Here is a 9,861-nt window from a genome sequence, read left to right as displayed (position 1 = left end):
AATTATTTGGTAATCTAATTATAATAACTTTGTAATTATTGTTTTAAAACATTCATTGGTGTCACATCAAGCCATTGATAATATTATTTAGCATAAAACTCATCAAACCATGACCAGGCTCAGGGCAGAGCTTTGCGTATTACAGTCATCTCTGTGTGCTTTTCTCTCCTTTTTAATAACCTTGAAATGGCATTTTAATACCTTAGATGTTCTTACATCTTATCCTACTACCTAGTTGGTAGTAAACCAACTACAAATGGATTGTGTAGCCTGCTTCTTAGAACATGGCCTTCTGTCTCTCAAAGAGGAATTCTTTCTCCCTCTTTTCCATCTGTTTTAATTTGCTAGGGCAATTGAGATATGGTAACACAAACTGGGGGTCTTAAACCACAGAAATTTGTCTCATAGTTCTAGAAGTTAAACTTCTATATGACCAAGGTATCAGCAGCATTGTTTTGTTTTTTTTTTTTTTGTTTTTTTTTTTTGTAAGGGCTTCATGAGAAAGATTGTTCAAGGCCTTTCTCCTTGCCTTCCAAATGGCTGTCTTCATGTTCATGTGGCATTCTCCCAGTATTTCAGTCTATCCCCAAATTCCTCTCCCTTTTGTTTTTGAGGACACCAGTCATATTGGATTGAGGTAAGCCTCAATGATCTTATTTTAACCTAACAAAGACCTTAATTTCAGAGGAAGCTTACACTTTTAGGTACCGGAAGTGGGGATTAGGACTTAAACATATGAATTTACTCAACCTATATCATCTACCAATATCCTGGACTCATTATTTATTAGTTTTTCCAGCCAAAAGAGACTAAAACTGAAATGGAAAATACTGAATCACAGTGCTGGTGGTTTGTTGGTTTGTTTGTGTTTGTTTGTTTGTTTGTTTTTACCTTCCCCACGACCAGTCTCTTGTCACAACAGTTAAGTACATACGTCTGTTATCTGCTATTATGGGATTTTGTTATCTGAATCTAGCTATATTTTCATTTTTTGAGTTAGGCCTTTGTCAGAGAAACTCATGTGGTAGAAAGATCAAGAAGCTGTGTCAAGGAAACTTGAGTTCTAGTTCTGCCTCTAACTTGATTTATGACCCTTAGAATGTTTCTTCACTGTCTTTGGTTCTTGGTTTGCTCATCTATGAAATCAGGTAGATTTGATGATGTCAAAAGCTCTTTATGTTTCCATCTTTCTAGAATCAGTTAAATTAAAATGAAATTTATCCTTAATCACTTACAGACTAAAAAGCACCCCTACTAGTTTTTGTATGGATTATAAAAAAAAATTCTCACTTTCTGGAACATTGCCGTAGTAGGTATGTAAATCTGTTTTGATTATAAATAGCAGTGTTATCCCCTAGAGTTGTTTACCATGAAACTTATACCAGGAGATTGCTGGAGAAGAAAATGTATGAAATGGGGAATATGAATCATGGATAAGGAAATTTCACCTCAGAACCACCCATTAGTAGACAAGTCAGAGCCTTCATCGAAAATGCATTAGGTGCCAAAGCAAGAGAGCTTATAGAGAATTCTATGCAGAGGTATTTTTATTGTGTAACTACCACTTCTGTGTCTGCAGCCACACAACTGCTGGTAGGTTGGAGGTCACTATTAGGCAGCATTTTCATCTCTCTGGACAATGAGTCGTTTGTTGCTTACTTCCTCATCCATTCATTATTTCTAAATTTTTTTTAAATTTTTTTTAATAGGAGTTCAATTTGCCAACATATAGCATAATACCCAGTGCTCATCCTGCCAAGATTATTTCTAAATTTAGACAGTAAATTCTCTTGTTACTCCTGCCTTGCAAGTAAATTCCAAATTTCTATGTTCATTAAATGTTTTTTTTTTTAATTTTTTTTAAGTTTTTTTTTTTTTTTTTTTTTTTTTTTTATTTATGTATGATAGACACAGAGAGAAAGAGGCAGAGACACAGGCAGAGGGAGAAGCAGGCTCCATGCACTGGGAGCCCGATGTGGGACTCGATCCCGGGTCTCCAGGATCGTGCCCTGGGCCAAAGGCAGGCGCTAAACCGCTGCGCCACCCAGGGATCCCTATGTTCATTAAATGTAACCCAGAACTATAGCATAACCTAATGAGTTGTATTAGTTTTATAAAACTTCTGTAGAAACTACAAACTCGGTGGTTTGTACTCTCACATTTCTAGAAGTCAGAAGTTCAAAACCATGGTATTGGGAGGGTCATGCTCCCTTTAAAGTCATTAACAGAAAATTCTTCCTTACTTCTTCCAACTGCTGGTAGCTCCAGGCCTTCCTTGGCTTGTGACAGTATAAATCTAATCTCTGCCTCTGTATTCATATGGCCTTCCCTTCTAGTCTTTTCCTCTTATATTTGTCCTTTCTTTTTCCTAGAATGAAATATTTGGATTTATGGTGCTGATAGATAATCGAGGATGAATTCATTTCAAGATCTTAAGCTTACTTATATCAGCAAAGATATGTTTTACAAATAAATTCACATTCCTGGGTTCTAGGTGGTCATTTCTTTTAAGGGCCACCATTCAACCTATCATATGGTCATTCTGAGAAATAAAGTTCCCAGCATAATCAGGTTGACATAGTACAATCCAGAACGAACAAACTCTTTGCAACTTGTCATCTATACATACCTCATTTAGCCAAATTTGCTTCTACATAAAATCAATATTAAAATTATATTTCCTTATAAAATGATATAATTATTCTTTGCAAAACTGAAAATACACTAACCTTCTCCTAAGAACAAACATAAAACTATCATTTGTTATGTTTTTATGTATATTCTTCTTTGGGTATATTTCTTCCTGCTCTAGTTACATATTCTGAATTTTCAATACTGAGATTTAAGTTTAATCATTATTACTCATTCTTAACAGTACTTATTTTTAGATATTTGATAAATAGGAGAGGAAAAAATTTTATATGAATTACATGTGCAAAAATATTCATGTCAAAGCATAGAAGAAATATTCGTAAACACGAAAGGGTTCATTTGCACAATTGCTCACTTGTTGATACCTAGTATTCAAAATTTCTTTCTTCCATCACCCACACCTTCAGAAAGAACTTCAGCTGGTCATAATTCTATACCTGGGGGATGACCCAAATGTCCATATCTGAAATATCTGTGCTACTAGAAGTTCTACATGTATTTCATTGTTGATATTTATTACTAAGATTTTTTAAAATTTTATTTATTTATTCATGACAGACATAGAAAGAAAGAGGCGGAGACACAGGTAGAGGGAGAAGCAGGCTCCATGCAGGGAGCCTGATGTGGGACTCGATCCCGGGTCTCCAGGATCACACCTCGGGCTGAAGGTGGCCCTAAACCACTGGGCCACCGGGGCTGCCCTATTACTAAGATTTTTAACAGGACAAAGCAGTAACACACCAGAAGACTTCTTATGTTTAAGTCACATCATTCCACATCTCTATCTTCTAGAAACAATCCAATTTATCCCTGATAAACAGGTTAAATCGTCCTAACTGTAGTTTCTCCCTTCTTTGCCTATCAGTTCATTGACATGGAAAGCCCACAGTTGTCAAGTGGCATTCTTAGAATGCAGTTAATAAAATTATCTTATTGTGTCACATGTTGGAATTATTTAGATCAAAATCATCTAAGCCAGAAGAACTCAATTTTTTGTATTAGGGATGAAAAAAAATTTATAATGGACTATTAGAGCTGATAATATCCCAATTGCATGCCTTGATCTCTGGATCCATGAATTCTGAAAGTAAAAGAAAGGTTATTATATCACAGGTTCAGATAATAAAATACATCCTGGAGGACATACCTCAGAGCCTCAAAGTGTTGTCATCCTCCGATGCTGTCAGTGTATCTTTAAAAGGTCATTCTCCATTCTATCAAGCCATATGCATCATAATGTGGTAAAAACAATGAATTCCCTGAGTTTGAATCTACTGGTATGTTGCATTTTCTGCAAATTGAGTTCCCTAGTCAGAAACAATGCTAAGTAACATGCGTGACAATAAATAAGGCATCCTGTAACTATTTAGTTGGGAATTTTGGCAGAATCATTGTCGTCAGGAAAGAAAATCCATATCCAAAATAAGTGCCCACTTCAATGAGAATAAAGTACTGCCTCTTTCTTGATGAAGACAGTCCAATGTAATCAACTAGCTACTTAATGGCTGGTTGGTTCCCCAGATAATTTTGAGCTCAGTGTTAATCTGTGTTGTTGGCAGGTTGAGCTTTTGCCGATAGCTGTGGCCAGATTTACCTTGATGAAGTGAAATTTGAGTTTCTGAAAATATACATAAACTGTAACCTTTTCACCATGGCCAATTTATCATGAGCCCATTGGGCGAGGATAGTTAGGCCTAGGGAGAGAGATTGACTGACATTTCACTTAATATTTTATCCACATAATTACTAATATCATTAAGATTCTCTCCCAGCTAAGGTTACTCTTTTGTGATCATTGGCACTCACCTCTTCCCTTGACTCATTGACCACTCTCTTCCTTCTAAATATTTGAACATACAGGCAAATCATTAGTCACTGTACACAAATTAGAATAATTCTATATTTTTGGCCATTTCTCCTTAAAGGCAAAATTCACGATCCTCTGGATTGATCTTATCTTTCACATCAAATTAACTCAAGTATTATGATATCTAAGTTTTGGGAAAACTTCCCTGTTTTAAAGTATGGACATCCTGGCAACTCAACTTGATTCAATGCAGACCATCTCTGAGTTCAGTTTTCAAACAGTAAGAAAACTGTTAGAACCATTCTCAGTGCTTCAGTTTAATAAATCCAGCAATTTTGTCCAGTGTATCCATTTGAAATAGTTGTCTTAACAATAAATTCCTTCTTCTCTGATTTAAAATTCTCATAACATTTCCATATATATTTCAGTTCTAATGAAGAAGTTAGCAGTCTTAAAATTATATCGGTGTCTACAATCTTAAGTCAGGGCGCATACCTTGGATCCAGTCTCCTGGAACCCACTAGAACTACAGCCATCTGGTTATAAATCTAGTTGCAGTGAGATACTGTGTGGATAGGTCTTGAACAGTATCCCCATTCCCCTACAATCAACTACCTCAGGAAAAACCATTACATGTTCTTCAAGAAAGGTATAAAAATTTCATTCAGACAGGGCAGGGTGATTTGCTTCTCCTGGAAGTTGAGATTTGGCAGAATTTGTAGCTTCAAACCCATCAGTCTCATCAGAATTTTCCATTTTATTTTTATTCTAGTTTTCTTTATTATTATTATTATTATTTATTTATTCATGAGAGAGACACACACAGAGAGGCAGAGACATAGGCAGAGGGAGAAGCAGGCTCCATGCAGGGAGCCAATGCGGGATTCCAACCCGTGTCTCCAGTATTACACCCTGGGCTGAAGGCAGGTGCTAATCCATTGAGCACGCAGGGATCCCTATTCTAGTTTTCAATGTTCCACTCCTCCTAACAATATCCTACCATTAACTTGAGAGAATCTATAACGATAGTCTTGAGTTCAGATTTTTAGCAACTTCAACACTCTGACTATAGAAGATATGGGTTACTTTCAAGGCAGAATGGAAGTAGTCTGGTCTCTTATTCAAACAGTTATCTGGGAATTTGAAGTTCTGTGCTCAAATGTGTTACAGGTTTTTTTTTTGTTTTGTTTTTTGGTTGTTTGGTTGTAAGTACATCAGTACTCTTAGAAGCAACCACAAATACCTACAATCATTTTAGTCTTTATTTCTTCTATATTGTTCATTGGCTCTATGACAGATCTACTTAACCACCGCCCCCCCCAGCCTTGCCTTCTGAAAGCACTTAACTCTGAGTGACCAAAGGTCTTAAATTTAGTAACACTTTGGCCAAGGCCTAACAGATACTATAAATGTTCTATTTATCCCTGGCAGCATTGTCATTAGTCCAGCTAAATCTTGTCAAAGCAGAAAACCAATTCCACATTTCTTTCCTTAAGATTCATACCTGAATCTTCAAACCTTTAGTCATAGAAACAGAGTAGAGTATTAAGAGATTAACAGACTTATTTTAGATATTAGATGTGCAGCAAGAGATGGAGAGATAAAGGTCAGAAAGTAGGAGTCAGAAGCTTAGAGAAAGTATCACTAATTGTTCCTCTGAAGCACTGGCACAGTCAAACAAATCAGAGCTTTTGGTGAAATCTGAAAAGCTAGGCAATATCCAGCTGCTAAAGTAGATCTATAAAGGGTGAGCTTGCGAGGAGACTGGCAGGAAGGTGTGCTGTTATAAAATTACCACTCAGTGGTTCTGTAGTTGTTCATCTGGTAGAGGGCTAATGGCAGCAAGGTCTTTAGTCTGGAAAATAAGCCAGATGCAAAGCAAAGGACATCAAAGACAAATTGTACACGCTGAGCTGATTTCTATTTATATATGAGCATATCTCCTTAAGACAATCTTCTAATATTAATGGCAGTTGCTATATTTCCTCCTTCCAAGTCTCATGCAACTTTCTCTTTGCCAGCCTAAGCTGGTATCATATAGAGGTGAGCATTCTGGGCTCCACAGCTCCAGCTTAGCTAAGTTCCCACTTTAACCAAGTTGACCTGGAAACATCTAATATATGTTACATATTATGTTATATATAACATCTAATATATGTTATATATATAATGTATATATATACATTAAAATACATAAAATATATATAAAATATATATAAAATATAAACATATATATAGCAATAGTAGTCACTGTTCACCTCAGTTTGGAACTGTACACACTGCTCAGTGCAAAGTAAAGCTTTCTGTGGACTGCATCTACCTCTCACATGCCAGACAATATTTATCTTTCCAAATTCTGAATTATAACCCAGAATTTATTGATTGCAGTTTTATTCTCCTGGAGATCCACATCCCACAGACTTCTGACCTCCTACTGAAAAATAGATTACATTCTGTATGTTTTATATCTGCAGAGTGTAGCTTGTTGTTTCCTGGATTCTGATGTAATGATCTTTGTCAGTTTCTTTTGTTTAACCTATGTGATTGTATACCTTCTAGGTCAGCAGCTTCCTAAAGAAATGTGTAGGGGTGCAGGGGATAAAAGGAGGAGGAGGAGATGGGGGAAGAGGAGAAGAAGAAGGAGAAAAGAGATTGTGTATGTCTGAAAATTCTCTTTATTTTATTGTCCCTGGATCATGAGTTTTGCTGAATATACAATTCTAAGTTGAAAATATTTTTTTTTCTTGGAATGCTATTTAATGCATATATCTTATGTTTTGTATCACCAATAAGCTCATAGAAATGCCTGTTATTATTCTAATTTTCCATCCTCTTTTAGCTTTCTAGAAATTCTTATGATCTTTTGAACTTTCAAATTCTGAAATTCAGCAAGGCATGACTTGATTCAGATTCTTCCTATTCACTGTATGGACTATTCAGCCTACTGCTATTCAATCTCAAAATAAATGAATTATTTCCTATTTTTCCCTTCAAATTAGTATTTTTAAATAGGAAATCCAGATTAATTTTGCTTTTCATTACCATTATTTGTCTATATGAAACAAACTTTATGTTCATTCAAACCTATTTTTCTTTGTTTGGTTCTCTGGAGATTATGCTCTGTATGATGGTTACCAAACCTAGGCTAAGTGCATCCAACACTATGCTGTGTTTGTTATAATTTGTGTGATCCTTGAATAAGTCTGGCTTTTCATTCCATTCATCCAGACAGCAGTAGACTAAGAAGGTCCACTGCATGTGCCATGTCTTCTAGGGAATCTTGATATCCATTTATTAATTGTCTTTCTCTGAACTCTTGAACCACACATGTTAGCATTTTATATGCATAATAGTAGGAAGAAGGCATCCTTTTTTTAAGATTTTATTTATTTATGCATGAGAGACATAGAGGCAGAGACACAGGCAGAAGGGGAAGCAGGTTCCATGCAGGGGGCCCCATGTGGGACTCGATCCCGGGTCTCCAGGATCACTCCCCTGGGTTGAAGGTGGCTCTAAACCGCTGAGCCACCCGGGCTGCCCGAAAGAAGGCATCCTAATATTCTAGGTAATTTTTTTTTAAATTCAAGATAGTTTATTCTAAGTACATTTATGTAAATATTTCTAGAAAGTTCTGTGATAGGTTATAGTATTTTTTATTTTGATTTTATTAAAGACTATGTAGAACAGTTGCTGGTTTATAGTAATATTGAGAGAAAGGTACAGAGATTTCCCATGTACTTACTGCCCCTACACATGCATATTCTCCTCCTTTATCAACATTATTCACCAGAGTGGCACATTTGTTTTGATGAGGATAATCCTACAATGACATATTAAAATATGGTTTGTCTTGGGGCTCACTACTGGTGTTGTACATTTTACAGGTTTGGACATGTGTATGACAGATATCATATCATAAAGAGTATTTTTATTGCCCTTAAAGTCCTCTGTGATCTGCCTATCCATCTCCCCACCCCAACACACCCTTGGCAAGCACTCATCTTTTGATTGCCTCCATAGTTTTGTCTTCTCCAGAATATCATACAGTTGGAATCACACAGTAGTAGCCTCCTTAGACTGGCTTTTTTCAAGTAAGATATATTTAAGGTTCCCCCATAGCTCTTCATGGCTTGATAGCCCATTTCTTTTTAGCGATGAATAATAGTCTATTTCCTGGATATACTAGTTTATTTACCCATTTACTTACAGAAGGACACCTTGGTAGCTTCCATGTTTTGACAAATATGTATAAAGCTGCTATAAATATCCTTGTACAGATTTTTATGTGGTCTTAAGTTTTCAAGTCCTTTGGGTAAATATAAAGGAGCACAGTTGCTGGATCATTTGGTAAGAGTATGTCGAGTTTTTTTTTTTTTTAAGATTTTTATTTATTTATTCATAAGAGACACAGAGAGAGGCAGAGACATAGGCAGAGGGAGAAGTAAGTTCCCTGCAGGGAGCCTGATGTGGGACTCTATCCCAAGAACCCAGGATCATGACCTGAGCCAAAGGCAGACACTCAGTCACTGGGCCACCCAGGTTGAGTTTTGTAAGATACAGTCAAAATGTCTTCCAAAGTGGCTGTACCACTTTGTATTCCTACCAGGAATGTATGAGAGTTCCCGTGTCTCCCATCTTTGTCAGCATGTGGTATTTTGAGTTCTTAATTTTGGCCGTTCCAACAGATACATAGTGGTTAATCTTTATTGTTTTAATTTGCATTTCACTAATGACATCTGATGTGGAACATCTTTTCATATGCTTATTTGCCATCTGTTTATTTTCTTTGGTGAAGTATAAGTTAAAGCCTTTGGCCTATTTTTAAAATTTTTAAAAATTATTTTTAGTTTTAAGAATTCTTTGCATATTTCAGTTAACAGTTCTTTATCAGATGTGCCTTTTGCAAATATTTTCTCCCAGTCTATGGTTTGTCTTCTCATTCTCTCGATGATTGCCTTTTGAAGAGCAGAAGTGTTTTTTTTTGTTTGTTCAGTTTTTTTTAATGAAGTCTAGTTTATCAATTATTTCTTTTATGGATCATGTATTTGGTGTCATTTAAAAAGGCACCACCATACCCAAGGTCATCTAGGTTTTCTCCTATGTCATCTTCTAGGAGTTTTAGTTTTTCATTTACATGTAAGCATATAATCCATTTTTAGTTATATTTTGTGAATAGCATAAGATCTGTTTCTAGATGATTGTGATGATGATTCCATGTAGATATTCAGTTGTCTCAGCACCATTTATTAAAAAAAGCTATCTTTCCTCCCTTGTATTGCCTTTATCAAAGGCAAACCCTTTGCTCTTTGCCAAAGATTAGCTGACTATATTTATTTAGGTCTATTTTTGGGATCTCTATTCTGTTCTATTTATCTATTTGCCTATTCTTTCACCAAAATCAC

This window comes from Nyctereutes procyonoides, unplaced genomic scaffold, assembly GCF_905146905.1.
Source record: "Nyctereutes procyonoides isolate TBG_1078 unplaced genomic scaffold, NYPRO_anot_genome, whole genome shotgun sequence".
In the NCBI taxonomy this organism is placed as follows: Eukaryota; Metazoa; Chordata; class Mammalia; order Carnivora; family Canidae; genus Nyctereutes; species Nyctereutes procyonoides.
Note: the sequence above shows the minus strand (reverse complement) of the source record.